The sequence below is a fragment of the Phyllobates terribilis genome, unplaced genomic scaffold (assembly GCF_046119375.1).
Source record: "Phyllobates terribilis strain yellow unplaced genomic scaffold, ASM4611937v1 Scaffold_2__4_contigs__length_985480577, whole genome shotgun sequence".
Classification (NCBI taxonomy): Eukaryota; Metazoa; Chordata; class Amphibia; order Anura; family Dendrobatidae; genus Phyllobates; species Phyllobates terribilis.
The window spans coordinates 635048370-635065705 of NW_027362762.1; positions in this window are offsets into that span (position 1 = coordinate 635048370).

Consider the following 17336-nt stretch of genomic DNA (forward strand, 5'->3'; position numbering starts at 1 on the left):
TTCAGCAGAATTCCGAGAACAATGGAAGAGTTCCGAAGTATTTTTAAACGTCATCGGAATGCCGAGAACAATGGAAGAGTTCCGACGCATTTTTAAAGGTCAGCGGAATTCCGAGAACAATGTAAGAGATCTGAAGCATTTTTAAACTTCAGCGGAATTTCGAGAGCAATGGAAGAGTTCCGAAGCATTTTTATACATCTGCGGAATTCTGAGAACAATGGAAGAGTTCCGAAGCATTTTTAAACTTCAGCAGAATTCTGAGAACAATGGAGGCATTCCGAAGCATTTTTAAACGTCAGCAGTATTCTCAGAACAATGGAAGAGCTCCAAAGCATTTTTAAACTTCAGCAGAATTCCGAGAAAAATGGAAGAGTTCCGAAGCATTTTTAAACTGCAGCGGAATTCCTAGAACAATGGAAGAGTTCTGATGCATTTTTAAACTTCAGCGGAATTTCTAGAACAATGGAAGAGTTCCGAAGCATTTTAAAATTTCAGCAGAATTCCGAGAACAGTGGAAGAGTTCCGAAGCATTTTTAAACTTTAGCAGAATTCCGAGAACAATGGAGGCGTTCCGAAGCATTTTTAAACGTCAGCGGAATTCTCAGAACAATGGAAGAGTTCTGATGCATTTTTAAACTTCAGGGGAATTTCTAGAACAATGGAAGAGTTCCGAAGCATTTTTAAACATCAGCGGAATTCTGAGAACAATGGAAGAGTTCCGAAGCATTTTTAACTTCAGCAGAATTCCGAGAACAATGGAAGAGTTCCGAAGCATTTTTAAACGTCAGCGGAATGCCGAGAACAATGTAAGAGATCTGAAGCATTTTTAAACTTCAGCGGAATTTCGAGAGCAAGGGAAGAGTTCCGAAGCATTTTTAAACATCTGCGGAATTCTGAGAAGAATGGAAGAGTTCCGAAGCATTTTTAACTTCAGCAGAATTCCGAGAACAATGGAAGAGTTCCAAGTATTTTTAAACGTCAGTGGAATTCTGAGAACAATGGAGGCGTTCCGAAGCATTTTTAAACGTCAGCAGAATTCTCAGAACATTGGAAGAGTTCCGAAGCATTTTTAAACTGCAGCGGAATTCCTAGAACAATGGAAGAGTTCCAAAGCATTTTTAAACATCAGCGGAATTCCGAGAACATAGGAAGAGTTCCGATGCATTTTTGATCTTCAGCGGAATTCCGAGAACAATGGAAGAGTTCCGAAGCATTTTTAAACGTCAGCAGAATGCCGAGAACAATGGAAGAGTTCCGACGCATTTTTAAATGTTAGCGGAATTCTGAGAACAATGGAAGCGATCTGAAGCATTTTTAAACTTCAGCGGAATTTCGAGAACAATGGAAGAATTCCGAAGCATTTTTAAACGTCAGCGTAATTCTGAGAACAATGGAAGAGTTCCGAAGCATTTTTAATCTTCAGCGGAATTCCGAGAACAATGGAACAGTTCCGAAGCATTTTTAACTTCAGCAGAATTCCGAGAACAATGGAAGAGTTCCGAAGCATTTTTAAACTTCAGCAGAATTCCGAGAACAATGGAAGAGTTCCGAAGTATTTTTAAACGTCATCGGAATGCCGAGAACAATGGAAGAGTTCCGACGCATTTTTAAAGGTCAGCGGAATTCCGAGAACAATGTAAGAGATCTGAAGCATTTTTAAACTTCAGCGGAATTTCGAGAGCAATGGAAGAGTTCCGAAGCATTTTTATACATCTGCGGAATTCTGAGAACAATGGAAGAGTTCCGAAGCATTTTTAAATTTCAGCAGAATTCCGAGAACAATGGAGGCATTCCGAAGCATTTTTAAACGTCAGCAGTATTCTCAGAACAATGGAAGAGCTCCAAAGCATTTTTAAACTTCAGCAGAATTCCGAGAAAAATGGAAGAGTTCCGAAGCATTTTTAAACTGCAGCGGAATTCCTAGAACAATGGAAGAGTTCTGATGCATTTTTAAACTTCAGCGGAATTTCTAGAACAATGGAAGAGTTCCGAAGCATTTTAAAATTTCAGCAGAATTCCGAGAACAGTGGAAGAGTTCCGAAGCATTTTTAAACTTTAGCAGAATTCCGAGAACAATGGAGGCGTTCCGAAGCATTTTTAAACGTCAGCGGAATTCTCAGAACAATGGAAGAGTTCTGATGCATTTTTAAACTTCAGGGGAATTTCTAGAACAATGGAAGAGTTCCGAAGCATTTTTAAACATCAGCGGAATTCTGAGAACAATGGAAGAGTTCCGAAGCATTTTTAACTTCAGCAGAATTCCGAGAACAATGGAAGAGTTCCGAAGCATTTTTAAACGTCAGCGGAATGCCGAGAACAATGTAAGAGATCTGAAGCATTTTTAAACTTCAGCGGAATTTCGAGAGCAAGGGAAGAGTTCCGAAGCATTTTTAAACATCTGCGGAATTCTGAGAAGAATGGAAGAGTTCCGAAGCATTTTTAACTTCAGCAGAATTCCGAGAACAATGGAAGAGTTCCAAGTATTTTTAAACGTCAGTGGAATTCTGAGAACAATGGAGGCGTTCCGAAGCATTTTTAAACGTCAGCAGAATTCTCAGAACATTGGAAGAGTTCCGAAGCATTTTTAAACTGCAGCGGAATTCCTAGAACAATGGAAGAGTTCCAAAGCATTTTTAAACATCAGCGGAATTCCGAGAACATAGGAAGAGTTCCGATGCATTTTTTATCTTCAGCGGAATTCCGAGAACAATGGAAGAGTTCCGAAGCATTTTTAAACGTCAGCAGAATGCCGAGAACAATGGAAGAGTTCCGACGCATTTTTAAATGTTAGAGGAATTCTGAGAACAATGGAAGCGATCTGAAGCATTTTTAAACTTCAGCGGAATTTCGAGAACAATGGAAGAATTCCGAAGCATTTTTAAACGTCAGCGTAATTCTGAGAACAATGGAAGAGTTCCGAAGCATTTTTAATCTTCAGCGGAATTCCGAGAACAATGGAACAGTTCCGAAGCATTTTTAACTTCAGCAGAATTCCGAGAACAATGGAAGAGTTCCGAAGCATTTTTAAACTTCAGCAGAATTCCGAGAACAATGGAAGAGTTCCGAAGTATTTTTAAACGTCATCGGAATGCCGAGAACAATGGAAGAGTTCCGACGCATTTTTAAAGGTCAGCGGAATTCCGAGAACAATGTAAGAGATCTGAAGTATTTTTAAACTTCAGCGGAATTTCGAGAGCAATGGAAGAGTTCCGAAGCATTTTTAAACATCTGCGGAATTCTGAGAAGAATGGAAGAGTTCCGAAGCATTTTTAACTTCAGCAGAATTCCGAGAACAATGGAAGAGTTCCGAAGTATTTTTAAACGTCAGCGGAATTCTGAGAACAATGGAGGCGTTCCGAAGCATTTTTAAACGTCAGCAGAATTCCGAGAACATTGGAAGAGTTCCGAAGCATTTTTAAACTTCAGCGGAATTCCGAGAAAAATGGAAGAGTTCCGAAGCATTTTTAAACTTCAGCGGAATTCCGAGAACAATGGAAGAGTTCCGAAGCATTTTTAAACGTCAGCGGAATGCCGAGAAAAATGGAAGAGTTCCGAAGCATTTTTAAACTGCAGCGGAATTCCTAGAACAATGGAAGAGTTCTGATGCATTTTTAAACTGCAGCGGAATTCCTAGAACAATGGAAGAGTTCCGAAGCATTTTTAAACTTCAGCGGAATGCCGAGAACAATGGAAGAGTTCCGACGCATTTTTAAACGTCAGCGGAATTCCGAGAACAATGGAAGAGTTCCGAAGCATTTTTAAACTTCAGCGGAATTCCGAGAACAATGGAAGAGTTCCGAAGCATTTTCAAATGTCAGCGGAATGCCGAGAACAATGGAAGAGTTCCGACACATTTTTAAACGTCAGCGGAATTCCGAGAACAATGGAAGAGATCTGAAGCATTTTTAAACTTCAGCGGAATTTTGAGAACAATGGAAGAGTTCCGAAGCATTTTTAAACGTCAGCGGAATTCTGAGAACAATGGAAGAGTTCCGAAGCATTTTTAATCTTCAGCGGAATTCCGAGAACATAGGAAGAGTTCCGATGCATTTTTGATCTTCAACGGAATTCCGAGAACAATGGAAGAGTTCCGAAGCATTTTTAAACGTCAGCAGAATGCCGAGAACAATGGAAGAGTTCCGACGCATTTTTAAATGTCAGCGGAATTCCGAGAACAATGGAAGCGATCTGAAGCATTTTTAAACTTCAGCGGAATTTCGAGAACAATGGAAGAGTTCCGAAGCATTTTTAAACGTCAGCGTAATTCTGAGAACAATGGAAGCGATCTGAAGCATTTTTAAACTTCAGCGGAATTTCGAGAACAATGGAAGAATTCCGAAGCATTTTTAAACGTCAGCGTAATTCTGAGAACAATGGAAGAGTTCCGAAGCATTTTTAATCTTCAGCGGAATTCCGAGAACAATGGAACAGTTCCGAAGCACTTTTAACTTCAGCAGAATTCCGAGAACAATGGAAGAGTTCCGAAGCATTTTTAAACTTCAGCAGAATTCCGAGAACAATGGAAGAGTTCCGAAGTATTTTTAAACGTCATCGGAATGCCGAGAACAATGGAAGAGTTCCGACGCATTTTTAAAGGTCAGCGGAATTCCGAGAACAATGTAAGAGATCTGAAGCATTTTTAAACTTCAGCGGAATTTCGAGAGCAATGGAAGAGTTCCGAAGCATTTTTAAACATCTGCGGAATTCTGAGAAGAATGGAAGAGTTCCGAAGCATTTTTAACTTCAGCAGAATTCCGAGAACAATGGAAGAGTTCTGAAGCATTTTTAAACTTCAGCGGAATTTTGAGAACAATGGAAGAGTTTCGAAACATTTTTAAACGGCAGTGGAATTCTGAGAACAATGGAAGAGTTCCAAAGCATTTTTAATCTTCAGCGGAATTCCGAGAACAATGGAAGAGTTCCGAAGCATTTTTAACTTCAGCAGAATTCCGAGAACAATGGAAGAGTTCCGAAGCATTTTTAAACATCTGCGGAATTCTGAGAACAATGGAAGAGTTCCGAAGCATTTTTAAACTTCAGCGGAATTCCGAGAAAGATGGAAGTGTTCCGAAGCATTTTTAAACTTCAGCAGAAGTCGGAGAACAATGGAAGAGTTCCGAAGCATTTTTAAACTTCTGCGGAATTCCGAGAAAAATGGAAGAGTTCCGAAGCATTTTTAAACTTCAGCGGAATTCCGAGAACAATGGAAGAGTTCCGAAGCATTTTTAAATGTCAGCAGTATGCCGAGAACAATGGAAGAGTTCCGACGCATTTTTAAACGTCAGCGGAATTCCGAGAACAATGGAAGAGATCTGAAGCATTTTTAAACTTCAGCGGAATTTTGAGAACAATGGAAGAGTTCCGAAGCATTTTTAAACGTCAGCGGAATTCTGAGAACAATGGAAGAGTTCCGAAGCATTTTTAATCTTCAGCGGAATTCCGAGAACAATGGAAGAGTTCCGAAGCATTTTTAAACATCAGCGGAATTCCGAGAACATAGGAAGAGTTCCGATGCATTTTTGATCTTCAGCGGAATTCCGAGAACAATGGAAGAGTTCCGAAGCATTTTTAAACGTCAGCAGAATGCCGAGAACAATGGAAGAGTTCCGACGCATTTTTAAATGTCAGCGGAATTCCGAGAACAATGGAAGCGATCTGAAGCATTTTTAAACTTCAGCGGAATTTCGAGAACAATGGAAGAGTTCCGAAGCATTTTTAAACGTCAGCGTAATTCTGAGAACAATGGAAGAGTTCCGAAGCATTTTTAATCTTCTGCGGAATTCCGAGAACAATGGAACAGTTCCGAAGCATTTTTAACTTCAGCAGAATTACGAGAACAATGGAAGAGTTCCGAAGCATTTTTAAACTTCAGCAGAATTCCGAGAACAATGGAAGAGATCTGAAGCATTTTTAAACTTCAGCGGAATTTTGAGAACAATGGAAGAGTTCCGAAGCATTTTTAAACGTCAGCGGAATTCTGAGAACAATGGAAGAGTTCCGAAGCATTTTTAATCTTCAGTGGAATTCCGAGAACAATGGAACAGTTCCGAAGCATTTTTAACTTCAGGAGAATTCCGAGAACAATGGAAGAGTTCCGAAGCATTTTTAAACTTCAGCGGAATTCCGAGAACAATGGAAGAGTTCCGAAGCATTTTTAACTTCAGCAGAATTCCGAGAACAATGGAAGAGTTCCGAAGTATTTTTAAACGTCAGCGGAATTCTGAGAACAATGGAGGCGTTCCGAAGCATTTTTAAACGTCAGCAGAATTCCGAGAACATTGGAAGAGTTCCGAAGCATTTTTAAACTTCAGCGGAATTCCGAGAAAAATGGAAGAGTTCCGAAGCATTTTTAAACTTCAGCGGAATTCCGAGAACAATGGAAGAGTTCCGAAGCATTTTTAAACGTCAGCGGAATGCCGAGAAAAATGGAAGAGTTCCGAAGCATTTTTAAACTGCAGCGGAATTCCTAGAACAATGGAAGAGTTCTGATGCATTTTTAAACTGCAGCGGAATTCCTAGAACAATGGAAGAGTTCCGAAGCATTTTTAAACTTCAGCGGAATGCCGAGAACAATGGAAGAGTTCCGACGCATTTTTAAACGTCAGCGGAATTCCGAGAACAATGGAAGAGTTCCGAAGCATTTTTAAACTTCAGCGGAATTCCGAGAACAATGGAAGAGTTCCGAAGCATTTTCAAATGTCAGCGGAATGCCGAGAACAATGGAAGAGTTCCGACACATTTTTAAACGTCAGCGGAATTCCGAGAACAATGGAAGAGATCTGAAGCATTTTTAAACTTCAGCGGAATTTTGAGAACAATGGAAGAGTTCCGAAGCATTTTTAAACGTCAGCGGAATTCTGAGAACAATGGAAGAGTTCCGAAGCATTTTTAATCTTCAGCGGAATTCCGAGAACATAGGAAGAGTTCCGATGCATTTTTGATCTTCAACGGAATTCCGAGAACAATGGAAGAGTTCCGAAGCATTTTTAAACGTCAGCAGAATGCCGAGAACAATGGAAGAGTTCCGACGCATTTTTAAATGTCAGCGGAATTCCGAGAACAATGGAAGCGATCTGAAGCATTTTTAAACTTCAGCGGAATTTCGAGAACAATGGAAGAGTTCCGAAGCATTTTTAAACGTCAGCGTAATTCTGAGAACAATGGAAGCGATCTGAAGCATTTTTAAACTTCAGCGGAATTTCGAGAACAATGGAAGAATTCCGAAGCATTTTTAAACGTCAGCGTAATTCTGAGAACAATGGAAGAGTTCCGAAGCATTTTTAATCTTCAGCGGAATTCCGAGAACAATGGAACAGTTCCGAAGCACTTTTAACTTCAGCAGAATTCCGAGAACAATGGAAGAGTTCCGAAGCATTTTTAAACTTCAGCAGAATTCCGAGAACAATGGAAGAGTTCCGAAGTATTTTTAAACGTCATCGGAATGCCGAGAACAATGGAAGAGTTCCGACGCATTTTTAAAGGTCAGCGGAATTCCGAGAACAATGTAAGAGATCTGAAGCATTTTTAAACTTCAGCGGAATTTCGAGAGCAATGGAAGAGTTCCGAAGCATTTTTAAACATCTGCGGAATTCTGAGAAGAATGGAAGAGTTCCGAAGCATTTTTAACTTCAGCAGAATTCCGAGAACAATGGAAGAGTTCTGAAGCATTTTTAAACTTCAGCGGAATTTTGAGAACAATGGAAGAGTTTCGAAACATTTTTAAACGGCAGTGGAATTCTGAGAACAATGGAAGAGTTCCAAAGCATTTTTAATCTTCAGCGGAATTCCGAGAACAATGGAAGAGTTCCGAAGCATTTTTAACTTCAGCAGAATTCCGAGAACAATGGAAGAGTTCCGAAGCATTTTTAAACATCTGCGGAATTCTGAGAACAATGGAAGAGTTCCGAAGCATTTTTAAACTTCAGCGGAATTCCGAGAAAGATGGAAGTGTTCCGAAGCATTTTTAAACTTCAGCAGAAGTCGGAGAACAATGGAAGAGTTCCGAAGCATTTTTAAACTTCTGCGGAATTCCGAGAAAAATGGAAGAGTTCCGAAGCATTTTTAAACTTCAGCGGAATTCCGAGAACAATGGAAGAGTTCCGAAGCATTTTTAAATGTCAGCAGTATGCCGAGAACAATGGAAGAGTTCCGACGCATTTTTAAACGTCAGCGGAATTCCGAGAACAATGGAAGAGATCTGAAGCATTTTTAAACTTCAGCGGAATTTTGAGAACAATGGAAGAGTTCCGAAGCATTTTTAAACGTCAGCGGAATTCTGAGAACAATGGAAGAGTTCCGAAGCATTTTTAATCTTCAGCGGAATTCCGAGAACAATGGAAGAGTTCCGAAGCATTTTTAAACATCAGCGGAATTCCGAGAACATAGGAAGAGTTCCGATGCATTTTTGATCTTCAGCGGAATTCCGAGAACAATGGAAGAGTTCCGAAGCATTTTTAAACGTCAGCAGAATGCCGAGAACAATGGAAGAGATCCGACGCATTTTTAAATGTCAGCGGAATTCCGAGAACAATGGAAGCGATCTGAAGCATTTTTAAACTTCAGCGGAATTTCGAGAACAATGGAAGAGTTCCGAAGCATTTTTAAACGTCAGCGTAATTCTGAGAACAATGGAAGAGTTCCGAAGCATTTTTAATCTTCTGCGGAATTCCGAGAACAATGGAACAGTTCCGAAGCATTTTTAACTTCAGCAGAATTACGAGAACAATGGAAGAGTTCCGAAGCATTTTTAAACTTCAGCAGAATTCCGAGAACAATGGAAGAGATCTGAAGCATTTTTAAACTTCAGCGGAATTTTGAGAACAATGGAAGAGTTCCGAAGCATTTTTAAACGTCAGCGGAATTCTGAGAACAATGGAAGAGTTCCGAAGCATTTTTAATCTTCAGTGGAATTCCGAGAACAATGGAACAGTTCCGAAGCATTTTTAACTTCAGGAGAATTCCGAGAACAATGGAAGAGTTCCGAAGCATTTTTAAACTTCAGCGGAATTCCGAGAAAAATGGAAGAGTTGCGAAGCATTTTTAACTTCAGCGGAATGCCGAGAACAATGGAAGAGTTCCGAAGCATTTTTAAACTTCAGCAGAATTCCGAGAACAAGGGAAGAGTTCCGAAGTATTTTTAAACGTCATCGGAATGCCGAGAACAATGGAAGAGTTCCGACGCATTTTTAATGGTCAGCGGAATTCCGAGAACAATGTAAGAGATCTGAAGCATTTTTAAACTTCAGCGGAATTTCGAGAGCAATGGAAGAGTTCCGAAGCATTTTTAAACATCTGCGGAATTCTGAGAAGAATGGAAGAGTTCCGAAGCATTTTTAACTTCAGCAGAATTCCGAGAACAATGGAAGAGTTCCGAAGTATTTTTAAACGTCAGTGGAATGCCGAGAACAATGGAAGAGTTCCGAAGCATTTTTAAACATCAGCGGAATTCCGAGAACAATGGAAGAGTTCCGACGCATTTTTAAACGTCAGCGGAATTCCGAGAACAATAGAAGAGATTTGAAGCATTTTTAAACTTCAGCGGAATTTTGAGAACAATGGAAGAGTTCCGAAGCATTTTTAAACGTCAGCGGAATTCTGAGAACAATGGAAGAGTTCCAAAGCATTTTTAATCTTCAGCGGAATTCCGAGAACAATGGAACAGTTCCGAAGCATTTTTAACTTCAGCAGAATTCCGAGAACAATGGAAGAGTTCCGAAGCATTTTTAAACTTCAGCGGAATTCCGAGAAAAATGGAAGAGTTGCGAAGCATTTTTAACTTCAGCGGAATGCCGAGAACAATGGAAGAGTTCCGACGCATTTTTAAAGGTCATCGGAATGCCGAGAACAATGGAAGAGTTCCGACGCATTTTTAAAGGTCAGCGGAATTCCGAGAACAATGTAAGAGATCTGAAGCATTTTTAAACTTCAGCGGAATTTCGAGAGCAATGGAAGAGTTCCGAAGCATTTTTAAACATCTGCGGAATTCTGAGAAGAATGGAAGAGTTCCGAAGCATTTTTAACTTCAGCAGAATTCCAAGAACAATGGAAGAGTTCCGAAGTATTTTTAAACGTCAGCAGAATTCTGAGAACAATGGAGGCGTTCCGAAGCATTTTTAAACGTCAGCAGAATTCTCAGAACATTGGAAGAGTTCCGAAGCATTTTTAAACTTCAGCGGAATTCCGAGAAAAATGGAAGAGTTCCGAAGCATTTTTAAACTTCTGCGGAATTCCGAGAACAATGGAAGAGTTCCGAAGCATTTTTAAACGTCAGCGGAATGCCGAGAAAAATGGAAGAGTTCCGAAGCATTTTTAAACTGCAGCGGAATTCCTAGAACAATGGAAGAGTTCTGATGCATTTTTAAACTGCAGCGGAATTCCTAGAACAATGGAAGAGTTCCGAAGCATTTTTAAACTTCAGTGGAATGCCGAGAACAATGGAAGAGTTCCGACGCATTTTTAAACGTCAGCGGAATTCCGAGAACAATGGAAGAGTTCCGAAGCATTTTTAAACTTCAGCGGAATTCCGAGAACAATGGAAGAGTTCCGAAGCATTTTTAAATGTCAGCGGAATGCCGAGAACAATGGAAGAGTTCCGACGCATTTTTAAACGTCAGCGGAATTCCGAGAACAATGGAAGAGATCTGAAGCATTTTTAAACTTCAGCGGAATTTTGAGAACAATGGAAGAGTTCCGAAGCATTTTTAAACGTCAGAGGAATTCTGAGAACAATGGAAGAGTTCCGAAGCATTTTTAATCTTCAGCGGAATTCCGAGAACATAGGAAGAGTTCCGATGCATTTTTGATCTTCAGCGGAATTCCGAGAACAATGGAAGAGTTCCGAAGCATTTTTAAACGTCAGCAGAATGCCGAGAACAATGGAAGAGTTCCGACGCATTTTTAAATGTCAGCGGAATTCCGAGAACAATGGAAGCGATCTGAAGCATTTTTAAACTTCAGCGGAATTTCGAGAACAATGGAAGAGTTCCGAAGCATTTTTAAACGTCAGCGTAATTCTGAGAACAATGGAAGAGTTCCGAACCATTTTTAATCTTCAGCGGAATTCCGAGAACAATGGAACAGTTCCGAAGCATTTTTAACTTCAGCAGAATTCCGAGAACAATGGAAGAGTTCCGAAGCATTTTTAAACTTCAGCAGAATTCCGAGAACAATGGAAGAGTTCCGAAGTATTTTTAAATGTCATCGGAATGCCGAGATCAATGGAAGAGTTCCGACGCATTTTTAATGGTCAGCGGAATTCCGAGAACAATGTAAGAGATCTGAAGCATTTTTAAACTTCAGCGGAATTTCGAGAGCAATGGAAGAGTTCCGAAGCATTTTTAAACATCTGCGGAATTCTGAGAAGAATGGAAGAGTTCCGAAGCATTTTTAACTTCAGCAGAATTCCGAGAACAATGGAAGAGTTCCGAAGTATTTTTAAACGTCAGCGGAATGCCGAGAACAATGGAAGAGTTCCGAAGCATTTTTAAACATCAGCGGAATTCCGAGAACAATGGAAGAGTTCTGAAGCATTTTTAAACTTCAGCGGAATTTAGAGAACAATGGAAGAGTTCCGACGCATTTTTAAACGTCAGCGGAATTCTGAGAACAATGGAGGCGTTCCGAAGCATTTTTAAACGTCAGCAGAATTCTCAGAACATTGGAAGAGTTCCGAAGCATTTTTAAACTTCAGCTGAATTCCGAGAAAAATGGAAGAGTTCCGAAGCATTTTTAAACTTCAGCGGAATTCCGAGAACAATGGAAGAGTTCCGAAGCATTTTTAAACGTCAGCGGAATTCCGAGAACAATGGAAGAGTTCCGAAGCATTTTTAAACTTCAGCGGAATTCCGAGAACAATGGAAGAGTTCTGAAGCATTTTTAAATGTCAGCGGAATGCCGAGAACAATGGAAGAGTTCCGACGCATTTTTAAACGTCAGCGGAATTCCGAGAACAATGGAAGAGATCTGAAGCATTTTTAAACTTCAGCGGAATTTTGAGAACAATGGAAGAGTTCTGAAGCATTTTTAAACGTCAGTGGAATTCTGAGAACAATGGAAGAGTTCCAAAGCATTTTTAATCTTCAGCGGAATTCCGAGAACAATGGAACAGTTCCGAAGCATTTTTAACTTCAGCAGAATTCCGAGAACAATGGAAGAGTTCCGAAGCATTTTTAAACATCTGCGGAATTCTGAGAACAATGGAAGAGTTCCGAAGCATTTTTAAACTTCAGCAGAATTCCGAGAACAATGGAAGAGTTCCGAAGCATTTTTAAACTTCAGCGGAATTCCGAGAAAGATGAAAGTGTTCCGAAGCATTTTTAAACTTCAGCAGAAGTCGGAGAACAATGGAAGAGTTCCGAAGCATTTTTAAACTTCTGCGGAATTCCGAGAAAAATGGAAGAGTTCCGAAGCATTTTTAAACTTCAACGGAATTCCGAGAACAATGGAAGAGTTCCGAAGCATTTTTAATATTCAGCGGAATTCCGAGAACAATGGAAGAGTTCCGAAGCATTTTTAAACATCAGCGGAATTCCGAGAACATAGGAAGAGTTCCGATGCATTTTTGATCTTCAGCGGAATTCCGAGAACAATGGAAGAGTTCCGAAGCATTTTTAAACGTCAGCAGAATGCCGAGAACAATGGAAGAGTTCCGACGCATTTTTAAATGTCAGCGGAATTCCGAGAACAATGGAAGCGATCTGAAGCATTTTTAAACTTCAGTGGAATTTCGAGAACAATGGAAGAGTTCCGAAGCATTTTTAAACGTCAGCGTAATTCTGAGAACAATGGAAGAGTTCCGAAGCATTTTTAATCTTCAGCGGAATTCCGAGAACAATGGAACAGTTCCGAAGCATTTTTAACTTCAGCAGAATTCCGAGAACAATGGAAGAGTTCCGAAGCATTTTTAAACTTCAGCAGAATTCCGAGAACAATGGAAGAGATCTGAAGCATTTTTAAACTTCAGCGGAATTTTGAGAACAATGGAAGAGTTCCGAAGCATTTTTAAACGTCAGCGGAATTCTGAGAACAATGGAAGAGTTCCGAAGCATTTTTAATCTTCAGTGGAATTCCGAGAACAATGAAACAGTTCCGAAGCATTTTTAACTTCAGCAGAATTCCGAGAACAATGGAAGAGTTCCGAAGCATTTTTAAACTTCAGCGGAATTCCGAGAAAAATGGAAGAGTTGCGAAGCATTTTTAACTTCAGCGGAATGCCGAGAACAATGGAAGAGTTCCGAAGCATTTTTAAACTTCAGCAGAATTCCGAGAACAAGGGAAGAGTTCCGAAGTATTTTTAAACGTCATCGGAATGCCGAGAACAATGGAAGAGTTCCGACGCATTTTTAATGGTCAGCGGAATTCCGAGAACAATGTAAGAGATCTGAAGCATTTTTAAACTTCAGCGGAATTTCGAGAGCAATGGAAGAGTTCCGAAGCATTTTTAAACATCTGCGGAATTCTGAGAAGAATGGAAGAGTTCCGAAGCATTTTTAACTTCAGCAGAATTCCGAGAACAATGGAAGAGTTCCGAAGTATTTTTAAACGTCAGCGGAATGCCGAGAACAATGGAAGAGTTCCGAAGCATTTTTAAACATCAGCGGAATTCCGAGAACAATGGAAGAGTTCCGACGCATTTTTAAACATCAGCGGAATTCCGAGAGCAATAGAAGAGATTTGAAGCATTTTTAAACTTCAGCGGAATTTTGAGAACAATGGAAGAGTTCCGAAGCATTTTTAAACGTCAGCGGAATTCTGAGAACAATGGAAGAGTTCCAAAGCATTTTTAATCTTCAGCGGAATTCCGAGAACAATGGAACAGTTCCGAAGCATTTTTAACTTCAGCAGAATTCCGAGAACAATGGAAGAGTTCCGAAGCATTTTTAAACTTCAGCGGAATTCCGAGAAAAATGGAAGAGTTGCGAAGCATTTTTAACTTCAGCGGAATGCCGAGATCATAGGAAGAGTTCCGATGCATTTTTGATCTTCAGCGGAATTCCGAGAACAATGGAAGAGTTCCGAAGCATTTTTAAACGTCAGCAGAATGCCGAGAACAATGGAAGAGTTCCGACGCATTTTTAAATGTCAGCGGAATTCCGAGAACAATGGAAGCGATCTGAAGCATTTTTAAACGTCAGCGGAATGCCGAGAAAAATGGAAGAGTTCCGAAGCATTTTTAAACTGCAGCGGAATTCCTAGAACAATGGAAGAGTTCTGATGCATTTTTAAACTGCAGCGGAATTCCTAGAACAATGGAAGAGTTCCGAAGCATTTTTAAACTTCAGCGGAATGCCGAGAACAATGGAAGAGTTCCGACGCATTTTTAAACGTCAGCGGAATTCCGAGAACAATGGAAGAGTTCCGAAGCATTTTTAAACTTCAGCGGAATTCCGAGAACAATGGAAGAGTTCCGAAGCATTTTTAAATGTCAGCGGAATGCCGAGAACAATGGAAGAGTTCCGACGCATTTTTAAACGTCAGCGGAATTCCGAGAACAATGGAAGAGATCTGAAGCATTTTTAAACTTCAGCGGAATTTTGAGAACAATGGAAGAGTTCCGAAGCATTTTTAAACGTCAGAGGAATTCTGAGAACAATGGAAGAGTTCCGAAGCATTTTTAATCTTCAGCGGAATTCCGAGAACATAGGAAGAGTTCCGATGCATTTTTGATCTTCAGCGGAATTCCGAGAACAATGGAAGAGTTCCGAAGCATTTTTAAACGTCAGCAGAATGCCGAGAACAATGGAAGAGTTCCGACGCATTTTTAAATGTCAGCGGAATTCCGAGAACAATGGAAGCGATCTGAAGCATTTTTAAACTTCAGCGGAATTTCGAGAACAATGGAAGAGTTCCGAAGCATTTTTAAACGTCAGCGTAATTCTGAGAACAATGGAAGAGTTCCGAACCATTTTTAATCTTCAGCGGAATTCCGAGAACAATGGAACAGTTCCGAAGCATTTTTAACTTCAGCAGAATTCCGAGAACAATGGAAGAGTTCCGAAGCATTTTTAAACTTCAGCAGAATTCCGAGAACAATGGAAGAGTTCCGAAGTATTTTTAAATGTCATCGGAATGCCGAGATCAATGGAAGAGTTCCGACGCATTTTTAATGGTCAGCGGAATTCCGAGAACAATGTAAGAGATCTGAAGCATTTTTAAACTTCAGCGGAATTTCGAGAGCAATGGAAGAGTTCCGAAGCATTTTTAAACATCTGCGGAATTCTGAGAAGAATGGAAGAGTTCCGAAGCATTTTTAACTTCAGCAGAATTCCGAGAACAATGGAAGAGTTCCGAAGTATTTTTAAACGTCAGCGGAATGCCGAGAACAATGGAAGAGTTCCGAAGCATTTTTAAACATCAGCGGAATTCCGAGAACAATGGAAGAGTTCTGAAGCATTTTTAAACTTCAGCGGAATTTAGAGAACAATGGAAGAGTTCCGACGCATTTTTAAACGTCAGCGGAATTCTGAGAACAATGGAGGCGTTCCGAAGCATTTTTAAACGTCAGCGGAATTCTCAGAACATTGGAAGAGTTCCGAAGCATTTTTAAACTTCAGCTGAATTCCGAGAAAAATGGAAGAGTTCCGAAGCATTTTTAAACTTCAGTGGAATTCCGAGAACAATGGAAGAGTTCCGAAGCATTTTTAAACGTCAGCGGAATTCCGAGAACAATGGAAGAGTTCCGAAGCATTTTTAAACTTCAGCGGAATTCCGAGAACAATGGAAGAGTTCTGAAACATTTTTAAATGTCAGCGGAATGCCGAGAACAATGGAAGAGTTCCGACGCATTTTTAAACGTCAGCGGAATTCCGAGAACAATGGAAGAGATCTGAAGCATTTATAAACTTCAGCGGAATTTTGAGAACAATGGAAGAGTTCCGAAGCATTTTTAAACGTCAGTGGAATTCTGAGAACAAAGGAAGAGTTCCAAAGCATTTTTAATCTTCAGCGGAATTCCGAGAACAATGGAACAGTTCCGAAGCATTTTTAACTTCAGCAGAATTCCGAGAACAATGGAAGAGTTCCGAAGCATTTTTAAACATCTGCGGAATTCTGAGAACAATGGAAGAGTTCCGAAGCATTTTTAAACTTCAGCAGAATTCCGAGAACAATGGAAGAGTTCCGAAGCATTTTTAAACGTCAGCGTAATTCTGAGAACAATGGAAGCGATCTGAAGCATTTTTAAACTTCAGCGGAATTTCGAGAACAATGGAAGAGTTCCGAAGCATTTTTAATCTTCAGCGGAATTCCGAGAACAATGGAACAGTTCCGAAGCATTTTTAACTTCAGCAGAATTCCGAGAACAATGGAAGAGTTCCGAAGCATTTTTAAACTTCAGCAGAATTCCGAGAACAATGGAAGAGTTCCGAAGTATTTTTAAACGTCATCGGAATGCCGAGAACAATGGAAGAGTTCCGACGCATTTTTAAAGGTCAGCGGAATTCCGAGAACAATGTAAGAGATCTGAAGCATTTTTAAACTTCAGCGGAATTTCGAGAGCAATGGAAGAGTTCCGAAGCATTTTTAAACATCTGCGGAATTCTGAGAAGAATGGAAGAGTTCCGAAGCATTTTTAACTTCAGCAGAATTCCAAGAACAATGGAAGAGTTCCGAAGTATTTTTAAACGTCAGCAGAATTCTGAGAACAATGGAGGCGTTCCGAAGCATTTTTAAACGTCAGCAGAATTCTCAGAACATTGGAAGAGTTCCGAAGCATTTTTAAACTTCAGCGGAATTCCGAGAAAAATGGAAGAGTTCCGAAGCATTTTTAAACTTCTGCGGAATTCCGAGAACAATGGAAGAGTTCCGAAGCATTTTTAAACGTCAGCGGAATGCCGAGAAAAATGGAAGAGTTCCGAAGCATTTTTAAACTGCAGCGGAATTCCTAGAACAATGGAAGAGTTCTGATGCATTTTTAAACTGCAGCGGAATTCCTAGAACAATGGAAGAGTTCCGAAGCATTTTTAAACTTCAGCGGAATGCCGAGAACAATGGAAGAGTTCCGACGCATTTTTAAACGTCAGCGGAATTCCGAGAACAATGGAAGAGTTCCGAAGCATTTTTAAACTTCAGCGGAATTCCGAGAACAATGGAAGAGTTCCGAAGCATTTTTAAATGTCAGCGGAATGCCGAGAACAATGGAAGAGTTCCGACGCATTTTTAAACGTCAGCGGAATTCCGAGAACAATGGAAGAGATCTGAAGCATTTTTAAACTTCAGCGGAATTTTGAGAACAATGGAAGAGTTCCGAAGCATTTTTAAACGTCAGAGGAATTCTGAGAACAATGGAAGAGTTCCGAAGCATTTTTAATCTTCAGCGGAATTCCGAGAACATAGGAAGA